Consider the following 17559-nt stretch of genomic DNA (forward strand, 5'->3'; position numbering starts at 1 on the left):
CACTCTTTTTTTTCCACTGTAATTGCATGAGTGAAACATCACTGTCCTCTATGCTTTTTCGCAGAAACAGTGCTATTGTGTGGGGTTTTTTCTCCCCCAGTGGGAGTAACTGTGTATAGGAGCAAAAAGGTGCTATGCTGTGAATGTAAATCCTGATTGGGGTCTTTACTCGGTGGACCAGGAAGAGGATGTTTGTATAAGTGACAACAAAGACAATGACAGGTGAGGCTGTAGCTATGATTGATGTGCATCCAACTGAGCAGAGTGTGTGTGTGTGTGTGTGAGCGTGAATACTATGTGTGTATTAAGGACTCAAAGGTAAAATTGTGGCAATGCGGCTCCTCTGTTCACAGTAGGAGAGCAGGGGAATTATGGTATCGCTGTCCTGCAGTTTACACACACACACAGCCAAGTAAAAGTGCCGAGCTTGGGTGTACATTAAAGCATTACAAGGACAGAATGTCCCTCTGTGTATGTGCTATTGAAAATGAATAATGTTTTGTGTGATTATATATACTCCTGCATACAGTACATAGTCAATATATACAATATGGTGAATGACTTTTCAGCTTTTAAATGTATAAGGTTGTGTGTTTGTATGTGCATGTGTGTGCATGTCTATGTGATGCAGCACAGGGGACATGTTTTGTCCTCTAACAGAAGTCAGCGTATCTATACATTATAATCAGTGCTGCTGTTCCCCAGCAGACCCACGCAAAGTCACACACATTGAATCACTCACACAAACACTGACACACAAGCACACTTGCCATGACAGATATACACTCTACTTTATATTCTGAAGTTACAGCCACTGGCCTCACCAGAGACTTGCCTTCAAAAAATTAATTCACATAGCATGTGCTTTTTGTCTGAGTATAACTGTGTGTGTTTGCCTGTGTGTGTGCGAGTGAGAGAGAAAGAAACATAAAAACTATGAATGCTGCACAAGTACAGATAAGGGCAGATATGTAGTGATGGAGGGAGGAGAGGAGCGAGGGATATAGAGAGAGAGAGAGTGCAGGAGGGAGAGAAAGAGCGACCTTGCTGCAGGGAAGACTTCTCCACAAAGGCTCTCTGTACGGTCTCTGTCCAGCACAAGTCAACACCCCAAGGCTAAACGCAAACACACTCTCACACACATAGTAATATGTATACACATGTAGTCACACACACACATACACACAAATACAGATTTCAGAATGAAGTGGTGCAGGGTAAGAAACAGAGAGGCCTGTAGACATTTCAGGATTTTTAGCAATTTTACTCACTCTCTCCTGTTGACTTACTCCAATCGCTGTACACCAACTTGAACATGTACATGAGAATGTTTTTAGATAATCAACCTGTCAGTCAACAGAGAAAAAAATTAATTAGACCTGAGGAAGTGACCAAATAATATCATGGTGTATTATTGCTCCATTATTTAATGGCTAAGGAAAATACTAATTTCTAATTAGCTGTCAGGTGTCTGTTGAATTTGAATGACATCAAATATAGTTCCAGTTGATAGTTCAACCCCAATACTAAAATCACTGTGCAATATTAAACTGCAGGTAACCATAGCAACAGTACCTTTGCTTTATGCTACATTACCAGTTAGTACTCACTGGTGAAACGCTACATTACCAGTTAATGCTCAGTGGTAGCCTAACCAAAGGCAAAAAATTCAAACAATCAAATCAGTTTTTTCGGTGTTAAGTTACATGTTATGACACTCTGATCCTGTCCTGATGTAGGAAATAATGGGTGGCGTTCAGATCTGGAAATACGTATGGGGTCATGATCAATCAGCAATAATAAAAAGCCTTCAAAAAGGTGCAGCAACTAACATTTTTACAAACATTCTTATTCTGACAAAGACACAATATTTTCTGATGCACCTTATTACAAGCTTTTGTAACTATGTGCTCCAGACTTCATCCATCCAGATCTTATCTCATCATCCTGTCTGCTGAGACACTCCAAATCCGATAATGTCCAGACTGTATGTCTGCAACTAACAATTATTTTCATTATCGATTAAGCTGCCCAATACATATTGAATAGTCAATATATCATTTAGCCTATGAAATAGTTAAAATATACATCACATGTTTCTGGATCCCAAAGTGATGTCTTCAATTTTCCTCTGTTTTGTCCTATCAGTTCTTTATCCAAACATATTCAGTTCGGTTAGTGTTTGTAAACAAACAACATTCAAAGTTGGCCCCTGCTCCCCGGAGTGAGAAGAGTGGAGTGAGAGAGAGCAAGAGCGAGAGCAGTGGTCGAGCGAGCTAGAGAGTGAATGAAGAGAGCGAGCAGCTCTGAATCAGGTAAATAAAATGTGATTTTCTGATTGTTTCATGGCAATTACGTTCTAAAACACAAATAAACACGCCCACACCTCCACACACCTCAGCACAACCCTGCAGGAAGGTGCCACATTGCCGGATTTTGTGTGAATGTAGAGCTTCATCCTGTCCGCTGTGGCCTCTCTGTTCTGTGTGTGTAGCTCAGCCCTCAGTCAAGCAGACACACAGACCTGCAGCTCTTTATATATCCATGACACACAGACAGAGCAGGGGAGAGAGACGGAGACAGCGATTAACCTGGTCGCTACGCTATGAGTCCCGACCTCACACCCTGCGCACCGTTATTGGCTGGGGGTTACACACCCACTGCCTAAAGGCTGACGCCCAGAAACATCCTGAACACAGCAAAATAAGAAAATAGGGCACAGGGCAGAGTGTCTGCAAACAAATACACCGCCACACACTTCTACTGGGTCATAAGACATGATTGAGAGGGATTACTTTTGTATGAGTCTATACATTCTTTTTTTTAGGAAAATCTTGCATAGTATACCTTTAATTAATTATCAATTTTCTTTAGATGTACTAATCAATTCATCAACAATTTTTTCAGCACTGAAGCAGAGATCTTACCATATCACATTGTGGTGTTTTTGCTTTATCTGTTATATTCATATCAATATATCAAGAGCTCATTGTGTATTATCACTTACATACACCTTTATGATGTACAAAAGAATCCATCTGAAATTGATATTGTGCTTGCAACACTGCCTCAATTAAAAACTGATCAACCACAAAATCAAATTATTCCTTTAAACCACCAAGACGCTTAAAAATCCACATGCATGTATATCTACACTCATGCACATATGAAAAAACAAAGACACCTGCAGGCGTACGCAGATGTACACACACCTTGGCACATATATACTCCCAGTACAATACCCATTCTCACCCTAACTGGGTCAATCCTTCGTTTATTCGGCTGGGGGAGGGGAGGAGACATGGGTTTTGCTGAAATGGAGGAAGCAAACACCAGAATAAGCCGCCTCACTCATTCTACCACTGGTGAATCTAGGACAGCTGCGTGAGGGGAGGATGGAAGGAAGCAAAGAAGGAAGGAAGCAAAATGAGAATGGGTAGCAGGGTGCCACGGGAAAGTAAAAGTAGAAAGTACAAGGAGAGCAAATGATGATAGGGTAGAGGGCAGGGAGAGAGAAGAGAGAAAGAAGAGAGGGAAGAAAGAGGCTGTGGAGAGGACAGTGGTTTCATTAGTGAGATTGATTAGATGAATGGTGAAGCTAACAGCCTTTCTGCTCTTTAGCTAAATGTCATCTCTGGGCCTATCAGCACCAGCTCCAACAACAACACATAAATTAGGGAGAGAGAGAAAGAGAGAGAGAGAAACAAACAGAAAGAAAGCATAATCATCATCAGAGAAACACACAGCACAGTCTGCCTGGGGAGGCCTGAGATCACGAACAACAGCAAATGGCTGATCACATCATTTAGTCGCGGGAATGTAAGCAACTGTACGGTGATGTATTCTGATTGTGTGTTTCCATGTGTGTGTGTGTGTGTGTGTGGAAAAAGGCCCTTGAGAGATTTGAACCTGCTCCTGATTTCATATTACTAATCTAAGTACTATCAACCCCCTGACATACACACGCACACACACACACACACACACACACATACACACACACACACATAAAATCACTAATGACATTCACCCATCCTGAGGGCTTCTTTCTAAAATGTTGCCTTTTACATGAAAACTTAAAAAGTGTGAAATTAGAAAGGTTACTGAATAATTCACACACACACACACACACACACACACACACACTAACAAAGCGTGTTACAGGGAGTGGAGCTCATATGGGGGGAGAAGTCCTAATTGAAAAAGCCTCTTCCTTCCAGGATCTTGCTTCTGAGGAGATGCAGCACAAAGAGGTAATTAAAAAAAGGACTGTGTGATATGCGAGGGTGTAGGATTGTCTCACACACACTGATACAAATTTACATAAACAAATCATATTTTCTGCCCTATTAACTGTATGTCAAAGTGTGTTCTTTTGGGGTTTTGGTTCAGTATGAGAAGAGGAACAAAATACTAAGAACTAGTACACTATTACTATGAGTAGCAGTCCACATGCTGTGTGACAGTAGAGTGACTTGACTTTGTCATGTTTTCTGGTTCATGCTCCTGTGTCAGCAAACACCCACCCTGCTGAGGTCTCCTTGACAAAGACACTCAACAGGAAGAAATTTCTCTACTGAGATCCATAAAGAGCTCCCGATGTGATATCCAGGGTGTTATTCCACTAGCTTCTGTAACTCAGTGCAATCTCTCATTAATTGAGAGAAACCTGTTTGCTATTCATATTCAAGGATTACTAAATATCACCTACAGCATCTGCTATTACATTTTTTAAACTGCAATTTTAAACAACTGTTAATGTGTTAGCATTTAAAAAACTACAGCTCCAATAAAAAATGTTTGAGCACTGCAGTGTAAAAACAGTGGTAGCGAGATCATCATCATCATCATCGTAATCATTAATCCCCTATTCATAATATCCAATCACATTCTCCTCTTATGACATCTACTGGCTGCAACTCATGATTATTTTCATTATTGATTAATTTATCAAATATTTTTGCCAAAATCAACAAGTCTATAAAATGTCAGGAAATAGCTCAAAATGCCCTTCAGTCTCCAAAAGCTGCAGGTGACATCTTCAACTTGTTTGTTTTGTCTGACCAACAGTCCAAAACCCAAATATATTATGTTTATAATGATATAAAACAGCAACAACAACAAATTCTTACATTTAAGCAGATGATTTTTCATGATAGTTGACTTGAGCAATTAATTAGCAAAAAGGCTGCCAATTAATGTTCTGTTGGTCAAGTAATCTCTCTCTCTAATCATTTTAACTCTTGATGTATTTCAATAACTTTTTAGCTGTAATGTCTAAAAAACATCTAACATTTGTCCCTGCCTGTCCACTGTCACAGCCATTAGAGATGGTTAACAATGAAAAAAACTATGTAAAAGGCCACTTAAAAACAGAAATACAAAAGACAGATGTTAATTTAAAAAAAAAAAAAAAAATCCATCCCTGTCTAGACAAATTGAGTGAAACACACAGCATACTGTTGAGCAAGGTCATGCTGCAGGGCTGGATGTTTAGTAATCTGTGTTACCACAAATGTCAAATGTGGTAATGTGCTTCATTTACTTTTGGAAAAGAAACCAGAAGTTCCATATTCACTACAGCTCTCCAAAAGGGTATCACTTTTTTTCTTCTTTTTTTCAAGAATATGGTTAATTGCAGAGCTACATCAGCTGGGTGTGAAACAGGGGATATAAAGTAACAGCTGCTTAGAGGCAGACAGACTCCAGTAGACCGACTCTCCCCAGCTATCTTCACCTTTCCTCTTCCCCCCTCGTCATTTTCACTCAGGATGGAGCACAGTTTGCTCTATTAAATCTGTAATGAGATGCAAATGAGATGCAAATCCCTCCCAGAGGAGTGGACTGCTGGAGGGAGGCTATCTGATGTCAGCGTTCAAGAGAGAACCATTGCCTCAGGAAGAAACAGAGAAGAGAAAGTGAGTGTATGGTGTGTGTGTGTGTAAGAGTATGTAGGCTTGTGTGCCCATGGGTAAGAGAGAGGAAAAAGGCAGAGCTGTTAAAAAAAAGGGCTCAGGCGTTGATTGCAGCTGTAGAAAAATGTTTTTGATTTATCTTGGACACAGGAGCAGAATGGGACCTTCAGTATCACTGCATGGCAGAAAAACTCTGTCGAAGAAAAATAATACCCTCAATCTGTCCTCTGTACAGCTCCAGATAGGAAGCAGAGAGAGAGAGAGGGAGAGAGGCAAAGATAGAAGCTAGGAGCTGGAGAAATGTGAGGGAAAAGATGGAGATTGGGAGGGGGGGGAGTCAAGGAAAGGCTGATGCAGCCATGCCTGTTGACAAGAGAAAAATACACCTTTCACAGAGAAATAAAGCTTCACCGCCCTCACTGCTGCATTTCCTGTGACATAGCAACTCATCTGGCCTCGCTCACACCACAGAGAGAGAGAGAGAGAGAGAGAGACCAACAAAAAAAAGGAAAAAGAAACCGCAGCAATCCGCTTTTCTGACAGCAGTGGGGAAACTACACTATATCTGTAGTTTAGTGCTTTCCACTGCGCTCTCTCTCTCTCTCACTCTCTCACACACACACAAACATACTTGTTCGCCCCATGTGTACAGTGCTCCATTGCATATGGACTTACTGTACTGTAGGTCAGAGTTACGAACCCTGAGCCAGGCTCTTGGCGCTGGTCCTGGGTGTGCTCGCTCTCACCCACCTCTGCACGACTGTCTTTTTTTTTTTTCTCTCTCCTTTTGTCCCATTTTAAGCTCAGCTGTGGCTTAGAGATAAATACATAAAGTTGGATCTGGACACAGAATGCAGTGCCCATTTCTCTAACCCTTGCTCACTTTTCTACAAACAAATACCCGAAGGACCATGTGACGGTGATAAATCTACACTATTTTTAGCTATAAACATAAAGACAGAGTGTCCAAGCTCTCAAACTCCACTGAGACTGAAACAGTGTAGTTGGCTTCTCTGACCCACTATGTATGTGTTACTGTAGCATTTGTGTCAGAGAAATGGCAGCCATCCATTAGCACCTACTCACAGCCTCCTCCACTTGATAACAAAAATAACATCGCACCAGTCAACCAATCAAATCAGAGGTGTGAGATCGTGGAAAGCTTGGAGAGTTGCATATTTTTAATTTTTCATTTACTTATCTATTTGTTCTCTACTGAAATACTTCTTTTCAGTAATACCCTGATTCATTCTGTACTACTATGCATTTAATATGCTGTATCTCTAATGTACTGCTGCACAGACAAGTGTTGATGTGGCCTGTATGTACAGTCAGTCCTCTGCTGTTCACTGGAGCATGGCTGAGGTTAAATGACTTTCTCAAGGGTACATCATTGGGTTTTGAGGGTGAGGAAACTGATAACTAGTTTGCAACCTTATTCACCGTCTTTCTTAGAGCACACACACACAAAATAATATACCAAAAATGTGCCAGGCAATGTAAAGTGTAACTCATCAAACCAACACTGTAAATCAAGGGTGTGCAAAACTGCGTACATATATAGAAAGCTAAAAGTTATAACAAAACACTTCTTTACAGTTCTTAAGAGTGGTGAAAAATCAAAATCACATCTGTTTCTCTGTCTTCTGATCCCCAGCTGTTGCTCTTCATCACTATGGCCACAGTCCTTTAGTGTATCAAAGCCATCTTCCTCTCTGTCTCAAAGGAAGGGGTTTGCATGGACAAACAGCATCTTTGCTTTGCGGTCTGCACCAATTTTATGAGATCTGACACTTTCTCACTATAAAAATCTGTCGGCATTTTCTGAAATATTTAAATGTTATTTATATGGTCATTCTTTTATTTCCTATTGACATTGCAAAGTGAATAATTGGTCTTAGTAGCCTCGCTCGATCAGTTCCTAAGCAGACTGAAATTGCTTTGGCATATCAACATGGCTTGCATTGGGGAAAGTTGGGTCTCTGTAAATTAAAGAGCACAGACTAAACCTACTCTGTGTGAAAAATGTCCTGAGATAACTTCTGTTGTTATTTGGCACTAGTAAGAGCATGGGTATGAAAAGCAAGAGGAGGAGGACAATGAAGGATATGGAGAAAATGAGAGTTAAGAAATCTTGAGTGGGGCAATTTGTTTTGCACAAACAAAAATTACCCTTGTTTTTTATTACTCTCTGTTGTGTAGTGTTAATGACTGTTGATTGGTTAGGAGGATGTAAAATGATTGGGGTAATGACGACTATGATGGTGATTGTGATGATTAGTGTAGCATCAAAACAATGAATGGGGAAATTCAAGCCCCATTTATCATGCTGGCAAGTGGTTTCATATTTTTTAGAGTCCAAATATTTTGGCATATAATCACTGTCGAAAAGACACTCAAATAAGCAAGTGGGTGTTTGTTTTGTGCAGTGAACATGGCTAGAGTCCCATGTCTGTGGGAAGAATGTGTATATCTATACTCAACTGTCACACAAGATGCAACATTATTTTTGCTTGTATACATTGCGTGGTCATCTTTGTATTGCTAATTGTGACTGCCATGTTTAGTTTTACTGTAGCACTGTACGATGTACAATGGTTTGACATGTTATTATTAGCATTAATACTGAAACTATGGCACTGAATGTGAGTGAAAGAAGGGATTATGGAGACGCATCATTACATTCACGACAGACCTGTTTGTTTTTTCCGCCTCTGTCTTTACATCTTGTGGGTGTAATTGTATATTCAGAGCACATAAACTGCTGTACTGTGTTGCATTGCAATGGACAACTCATACAGCCAGAGCGGTGCTGTTAGATGTGGCATCGAAGACAACGCTAAATGCTAAATACCGAACCATAAGTAATGAGTACACACAGCTGCACAAACACACACATCCATATGCATATACACAATGTACACTGCTGCTGTGCAGACTATTATTGTGTGGATTCAAATTGTTGTTCAAACTACCGCATTAGATTTATAGTTTGTATATTTCTGTATTAGCAAGGGCTTACACCATAATGGTTTTGTGATTTTAGATCAACCACAAACACAGACAGTGAAATAACAGAAAAACACCTTGCTATAACAGTTCTTTTAATGACACATCCAATGTTACCCTGTGTCTCCCTCCTTTTATTTCAGCTCTTCACTATCAGCAATAATGAAACCATTAAAATGCTTTAGGAGGCTGGACTGCAGGCTCGTCTTTTGTCAAGGCTGATAAAGAAGCTGCTCTACTGTGAGTTGGTTCCTTGGTCCGTTCCAGCCATGGTTGAGTGAGCTGCACTTAAGACACCTGCTGCTCATTAACCACAACAGGAAAAGGTGACCACTTCAATCAAGATATTAAGACAGGAAATGAAATGGACAGAGAGGGTACATCTGGGGGAGGAGGAGGTGGAGGAGGACAGGAGAGGAGATGGAGCTCTACAGTGTCCCAAGGTTAAGAATGAGGAGAGGAGAGGATTGAGGCTTATTCTCTGGCATTGCGCCCAGATGCAGTGTTGTGTCCCTCACCTTCACTCAGCTGAAAATTCCCCAGCACTCAGAAGTGTGTGTGTGTGTGTGTGAGAGTGTGTGTGTGTGTGTGCCCTGTCCACCTGACATCTCTTAACAGTAATAATGTATTCCCTCCTATTAATATGTTATGGATCAGAGAGTATATTATCGATCCACCAGCTCAGCCATATTGAAACCTGGTCCATTCCCTTCACTGCTTCACCTGCTGCCTCCTTCTCTTTCCACTGCTGCACCACTGAGGACTCACCCATGTTAAACCTCCTGATAGAGCACAAGTTTCTTTTACCCCATTTACACCAGGCATTGAAATGTGACCAGTATCTGTATACATTTTCTGGATAAGGAAATGCAAACCAACCACCAACTCAAATGCATGCAGAACTCACTGTGATCAGAATGCAATCGGATCAACCAGACCACATGTGGAAGTGGTCAGTCTTGCAATGTGATGCAATCTGTACAGTGTGACCGCATGCAAGAGAAAATCCAAGAAAACTGAAAGGCCACCTAACACTGCCTCCTCCTTCTAGCTGGTGCCGCAAAAGTACAAGTAGTAGCAGAAGCTAGAAGTCTTCCCTTACAAAAAATGAATGATGCACATCCATGACATCGTTTCCCTTAACTTGGGACGCACCATGTTTGTTGACAAGTCCACCAGCCCTGTCTAGCTAATATTTAGATCCAATCATAGGCCCCTGAGCAATGGAGCAAGTGGAATAAATGCGTCCCCATTATTCAATTGAGGGAGCAAAATTATGGTTTTGCTACCCCACTTTTTGTCTTTTCAAAAATAAACTTATTATACAGTCCCTGTAATCAGGTGATCATATTTAAGCAGTCTATATCAATGATCATTTTACAGACAGGATAGGCTGTGAAGCTGGAACATTCAAAAAGGAGCCAAATCACTGTCGGCTCTTTTAGTGTAACGTGGCTATTAACAGGGCTGCCAACTCTCACGCATTGACCGTGAGACTCACGCAACTGACTCTTTTCACAGACTCTCATACCACACGTCCATTTTCTCATGCAGTAAAAATCAAATTCATAACTGATAATGTTGCAGTGCTCAAAGAGGACACTGACAGTGACGGACAAGACCGAGCAGCACAGCGCAACGGCAGCACTGTGCAGTACTGTGCAGTACTGAGTTATTCAGACCATCAGGGGGAAAGCAAGAAATAGTAGGTTGCAGTGTATCCCACAACCATTTTGGGCTACATAATGTTTTTAATAAATATAATTTCAAATATGAAATAGCCATTCTTCCAATAATTTCCTGTCCTAATCCATCCAGTTATATACTGCGTGCATTCTTGGTTTTCATAACACACTCAATCTAACTAATCTAGACTAGTGCAGGTGGCTGTTTCTTGACTTAATCCAAGAGGTTAGGAGGTGTAGAAATGCAGGAAATTTGTTTTAAATTACTATTTTTTTTCTGAGGTAAGACCCCCAGAACCTCGCTGCCAGTTATGTATCTTTCCAAGTTTGCTCCCCCATTTTAAAACATAACCAGACACCTATGGATCCAATCACAATGTGGAGAGAACCGAGATAACATTTATTATCAATACCAGGTGTTGAAAGGCTCATGGATCAGATAATATATCCAGATACATATCATGTGTTAATACTAGATAAATCTCCTTGTATTTTTCATTACTTGTGTGGACTTTGAAGTGACTACCTTGATCCCTTTTCTTCTGTAGCACTGACTGATGTGCAGTATAGCTAAACATTATCCAAACTTTACCTATAAATAAGCTGCCAAGTGCACACAAAATTAGCAGATTGATCAATGAGTCAACAAATATAAAATTATTCAACAACAATAATGATAAGCAATTATTATTGCAGGCATTTATCAAGCAAAAATACCAAACATTTAGTGGTTCACGCTACTCAAAGAAGGTTTTGTACCTTTCTTAACATTTTAAATTGAATATCTCATGACAGAGGTTATGCCTCTCTGCCTTTGTTCATTGTCAGCACCGGCAGAATTGATTAAATGCAGTTGGAAAAGGAGCAAAAACATCTTACCTTGCGAGGCAGCTGGATTCGCAAGATCACAACATCACAAGATCACAGGAGAATCCATCTTGTCAGGCTTCAAGTTACGTGCTTGTGTCCGAACCACCAGTGGTTCAGATCAATCAGTGTCCTATGAGGATTCTTGCGTGATCTCGTGATCTTGCAAATCCAGCTGCCTCGCAAGGTAAGTCAGTGATAGACAGTGATAGACTGAAGGTTCATCCAATCACCTGCCAAGTATTTTTTGAAAGTCCCTGCCCTTTCCCAAACTGTTTCCAAGGACAACTTCTCAGATGGTTCTGTGTAACAAACCATCTGGCATGTCAGGTTACAAAACATGTACTCTTTCAATAAAAAAGTATGCCTAAAGTGTACATATTTCCTCTCCTCAAAGAAGTATATCTTTATCGACACAACCGACGCTGCCATACTCTATCACCATAATTGATGTTTAAGTTTCTGCTGCATTGCATTTCACTTACAACAGCCCCTTGGATCAGCCTGGAAAAAAACAGTGACTGTGCACTTTGCTGCTGCAACATTATTTCTACACTTCTCTCTAGGAGGGAGGCCAAACCTTTCTGTTGCACAGACAGACTTGTTAAGGCTGTGTTACACCTTATCAGTATCACAGGCTTTTCTAAAAGTGAATGTTAGCAGAAAAAGTTGTAAAACTTAGAGCAATCCTCACAAAAACACATCCACACAAACACATATACACATTGAGAATATGCAATCATTAAAATACAATACTTAATAAATTATTTTGTTATGTTTGCATAAAAAATAATTAATGGTGGAACATAGAATCTTTTAACAATCGAATAATCAGACATTTGCTACTTTATTGGTTTTTCAGATGATAGTAAAGTAAACATCACTGGGTTTTAGACTATTGATTGGACAAAACAAGACATTTGAAGATATCATCTTGGGCTGTAAGAATTTATAATGGGCATTTTCAGCTATTTTCAGACATGTCATTGACAAAAGGATTCATTGAGAAAATAACTGGCAGATTAATCGATAATAAAAACAGACATTAGTTGCAGCTTGAATACAAACTAATTATATGAAAATGAATATGGATATTTTTCCAGCATTTAGCCCTAATTTAGGGTACAGCTAGCAGTAGCTTCTCCAAATATAGCAACTGACAATTTGTTCCGACACAGAGCAGTATTTCCAACCAAAGGCATCTCTGATATCTGCAAACTACACACTAGCAAGACATTGGTAGACATTACAGACAGCAAAATACAAACACAAGCAGTCTGCATTCATAACAAAGATGCGAGACACTGTCAACAAATTCATACATGTACATACACAAACAACACTTCCCACACACCAGAACTTGTGATATTCATATAAGGAGATGAAAAAGAACGTGCTCCTGTCCAGGGCACTGGCATGCCAGATAGTGATTGTGTTGAGTAAATGTGATTACCTGAGAAGGGAGTCACTCTCTGGAGGCAAACGCCACCGAGTTATTACATTCACATTATTCCCAAACTAATATCATAGCCTGCCAATCACTTACAATGCATTCCTTAACCACATGCTGACAAGTGTGGAGGCACCACACACACTTGATGTGAAGGAGAGCCATACACACAAGCAAAAGTACATGTAGATAGAAACACACCCACACACATCTACTCTCACATTTACGCAAGGAGAGAAGTAATTAAACACGCAGAATGAATCCAGACATGCGCACACATTCATCTGACCAGGCTGCAAGCCAGCAGACATGTGTACACACACACACACACACACACACACACACCTCCCCGGAGGGCCCCAGGGTGAGGGGAATCGTCCTCTTCATCTGAAGTGGAGAGGAAGCCCATTGGCCAAATTAGATTCTGCCATTTCCTGACGGAGTTAAGCATCAATCTGCAGCGCTGCACCGTGATTCGCCGTGACCTTGGCCTATCACAGCGCAGTGTCTGGGAGTGCTCAGAGAGGCTCTTAATCAGACCTGGAGGACATGGGGCCTATGATGACATTACTCAGCCTTTATCTCTCTACACACGTCCCTCTGTTTCTGTGCGTGTCTGTCTTCCAATCTGCCCTCTCCTCTTCCCTTCATTCCTTCTCAGCTCCAGGGTGAGGAGGTGGCTCCAACGCTCAAATGGATGCTTACTTAACCTGACCTCTGAATGTAATCTATGTTCATTGATTCAATTCTGTGCTGACAGTGCCCTCACAATGTTGACCAAACACAACAAAACATGGCCCTTTTTTATCAAATGTGACCCATTTTCGCATTTTCTACTCAACAGGTGCATCAACAGGTGCAGTTTCTGCATCACTGATTGCATTCCAACATCCATCCTAATACTGCACACACACACAAACACGACCATCCCCTAAACAATACACACACTCATCCTCATTCTGGTGCTACTGCAATCCCATTGAGAGTGATGAGATTGTGCTGAGATGGAGATAAATGAGCCTTCATTGCAGCCATGATGGCACCAAACAGCACCAGAGAGAGGGATGAGAGGAAGAGAAGCTCTCCTCCTTCCAATCCCCTCCCACCCTCATTTGCCGTGTCCAAGGGTTCCTAACACATAAGGACACAAAAGGACAATGTACATGCTGCACTTATACACACACACACACACACACACACACACACACACACACACACACACACACACACACACACACACACACACACACACACACACACGCACACACCACGTAAAAGAAATATGTGCATTTATATTGCTCATTCACACACACACACACACACCTATACAGTGCCTCAAACCAAACTCAATCCATAGAGGCAATATTGCAAACACCTACATAGATAATGGAATTCTCTGTCAGGATCTATCGAGGAAAAGCCTTTACCTCCACATGGATAACACACTTGTCTGGAAATACACACACACACACACACACACATATTTATGCACACATAACTTTCTCAAACCCACAGCTATGCTGCATGCTGAATGAATACAGTGAAATCATACCATTTTAGGTACATTTGGCCCATTTGATGATTGAAAGAGATTTGTAAAACCAAAGATATAAAAAGTCTGTCTCATTGTTGGCAGACGGTGTAAGGAGAATGTAATTGGATTTTTTCCCCTCTTGGTTTAACTGATGATGTTGTGCTCCACAAAGAGTAGAAAGTTATGAGTACTGCACAGCACCTGTATACACATTTAGACACATTGCAAAATGCAGTACAGCAAACAGTGTGATATTACAACTGCCAGTATGATGCAGTAGACCTTTGTTGTTTTCAAACAAAGTAATATTACTGCTCATATCCACTCTATATCAGTGCCAGTATTCACAGTCAATATTCTGCGCTTTGGCAATACAGGAGCAAGACCAGAATCTTAATAACCTCAAGTCTACCAATAGCCAGCGAGTGTGTGAATGTGTATGTATATATATGTGTGTGTGTGTGTGTGTGTATATATGTATGTGTCTGCTGCTGAGTCACGCAAAGTCCAGAATGGATTAACCTGAGTCAAGCTTAATTCTCAGTAGGTCAATGTCTAGTTGTTACCTCAGAAAGACGTGATGTGACGGGAAAAAGGAAACCAAAAGAGAGAGACAGATACAGAGGGCATGCAGATCAAACCCTGACTCCGCTCACATACACACACAAACAAACACACAGACACACACACATAAACTATATTCCTCTCTATGCCTCTCTCTTTCCGGCTCTGGCTGTCGTACAAACAAATACACATAAACATGTAGACACACAAACATTCACTAAGGTCCTCAACTGGCTTGAAGCCAATGTAATGACTTGCAGGTTTGGTCTTGGACATTTCAATTGCTTTTCCTGTACATTCATCCTCCCACATCCCCCTACTCTCCACCTATCTGTCAACGGTATAAACGTTCAAGCATAGAGGATTATAGACTGATCAGTGAATGCCTAGAATGACTAATTTCACCTCACAACGCTGAGCCATCTTGAGGTGAGATTCTCCAACATCTATTGGAAAGCATGGACATGACATAAGTGACAGCAGCAAGGTTTACAGTAACTACAGAGCTTCACCGCCTGGAGATTCATTGTCTTGCTCAAGGCCACTTCAGCAGGGCAGATGCTGTCTGACATGAAAGACTGATCTCAGGCCTTCTGGATGAAGGACAGTTACTCTAGTCACAGCATCTTCTTGCCAATTTGATTCAAAAATGCTCAGCATTCAGCAGCACTGCTTTTATGAGGAGAGAAGCTGGAGTTCAGGTATAGCCTACAAATGTAGATGTACATACAACACCCAACTACACACTATGGACTGCACCTGACCTGAGGGCTGGCGCATATTTACACAAACATCCCCTTTGTAATGAGGATTTTACCCATCAGCATCAATGAGAAATCATAATGTACATACGCAAAAAATCACTGAACTCCCACAGCCAAACTTTCATATGACAAGACACACACATACACACACACGCACAGATGCTCTCAGAGAGCTGTGAGAGCACGCTTCTCTAGCCTGCAGCCCTGAGGCAGCGCCCAGCCCACAGTGATTTATACTCGATTTTCTCGCTAGCCTACTCCAAGCCAGTAAGAAAACACACACAAACACGTCTGTCAGCCTGGCTGAGCTCTGGCTGGCACAACATACATCTCCCTCTCTGTCCTGCTCCATCCATCTCCGGTATTCTCCATTTATATTTTTCTCTCTTCATATCAGAATCTCTATATCAGGCTTCTGTGAGGACATATCCATCTACAACATGTCATAGAAAAATATCTCTTAATGCTTATCTACTTCTCTTTCAACTCCTCTCCCTCAGCTCTGTAGTTCTTACCTAACTTGAACAGCACCACTGAATTACTGTATGATATGACATGTTGTAGCAGTGTGTATAAGTGTAAAAATCTGACATATTTCTCTACTCCACATAAAGCAACCTTCCTTCTGTACCATACACAGCCTCTAAATACCAATTCAAGCCAAGCCCAAAGCAGACTCTCACACTCTCTATTACTCATCCTTTTTAAGTGCTGACACACACCTGATGGATCCTGTGCACGGTACCGGTTCCTGCTCCTCTGCGTTGCCACCACACCACGAAGGTCACTGCTGGCCCGCTGTCTCTCTTCCTCCACCTCTCTTCCTCTTCTCTTACTCTCTGTCCTTCTCTTTCTCTCTCTGCTTTGGCCAGAAAGAGAGAGAATCCTTGCAGGAGCAGGAAATCCTCAGCTACAGACAGAGACACTTAAAGACTGTGGAGCCTAACTGCAGCTGAAGCACACCGGAGCTGCCGGCTGACTAAACTGTGAAAGTGGTGGAGGGAGGCTAACGTGGCTAGGCTACGGTCTGCACCACAGCAGCCTACAGACACACAGCCTGAGAGCTCAGAGAGTCGCTAGCTCAAAGCTCACCGCAGCAGAGCTCCGAGTCAGCAACCTAGCCCCCACTCCCCGCCTGCCTCTCTCTTGCTGTCGCTCTGCCTCTACCCCCTCCTCTCCTCTCGCACGGTTACCACATTCCACCTAATAGCAGAATCATATCTTTCTTCTTTAAGAAAAGTAAATGTACATCACTCCCATTCCTTGGCTCTCACGTTTCTCCTCAGCTCACTGATTCAGTGCAGCTGACGAGTCAGCAACATCCTCATCCATCCTTATAAATCTAGTCACTCTTTCTAAGGTGTGTTTCTGTTAGCGCATGGTACTGACAGAAAGCTTCAGAAGGGCTGAGGTCAAGGTAGAAAGTGTTTAATTGTGCATTTCATTCCTTCAATATATGAACAGGCAACCAACATTCAAATGTTCAATTCTTTGTGTGTTCTGTGCTGCAAATTTCATCTTGGGGAAACAGTCAAAACAATCTGCAGGTTTTTATTCCAACTGATTGCCTCTGCAGGTTATTTTCCTGATGAGTAACTGGCATCAACACTCGCAGATAGTTTTAGTTTTGGTTTTATTTGCCCAAATTTTGAGATATCCATCTCTGCAATTTCTGCCTCCACGTCAGTACAGTTAAGGTGGAATTTGGATTGTGGTGCTAAAACCACAGAAAAAATAATTTAAAAAGGTTCAAAAGCAACTTTTGTTTCCA

At 41.4% G+C, this 17559-nt stretch overlaps 1 protein-coding gene across 13 annotated transcripts in view; it reads right to left on the reverse strand.

Annotated features, from left to right (window-relative positions):
* dab1a (DAB adaptor protein 1a) overlaps positions 1–17559 on the reverse strand; it is a 240938-nt gene that overhangs the window by 189100 nt on the left and 34279 nt on the right. Inside the window, exon 5 of one of the 13 annotated variants that reach the window (XM_042417210.1) lies at positions 1272–1346. The exons of the other annotated variants lie outside the window; for them this stretch is intronic. The gene's annotated coding sequence lies outside the window, so the exon portion shown is untranslated. The remainder of the gene's footprint in view (positions 1–1271; positions 1347–17559) is intronic. 13 annotated transcript variants of the gene reach the window in all.

The sequence above is a fragment of the Thunnus maccoyii genome, chromosome 7 (genome assembly GCF_910596095.1).
Source record: "Thunnus maccoyii chromosome 7, fThuMac1.1, whole genome shotgun sequence".
Lineage (NCBI taxonomy): Eukaryota > Metazoa > Chordata > Actinopteri > Scombriformes > Scombridae > Thunnus > Thunnus maccoyii.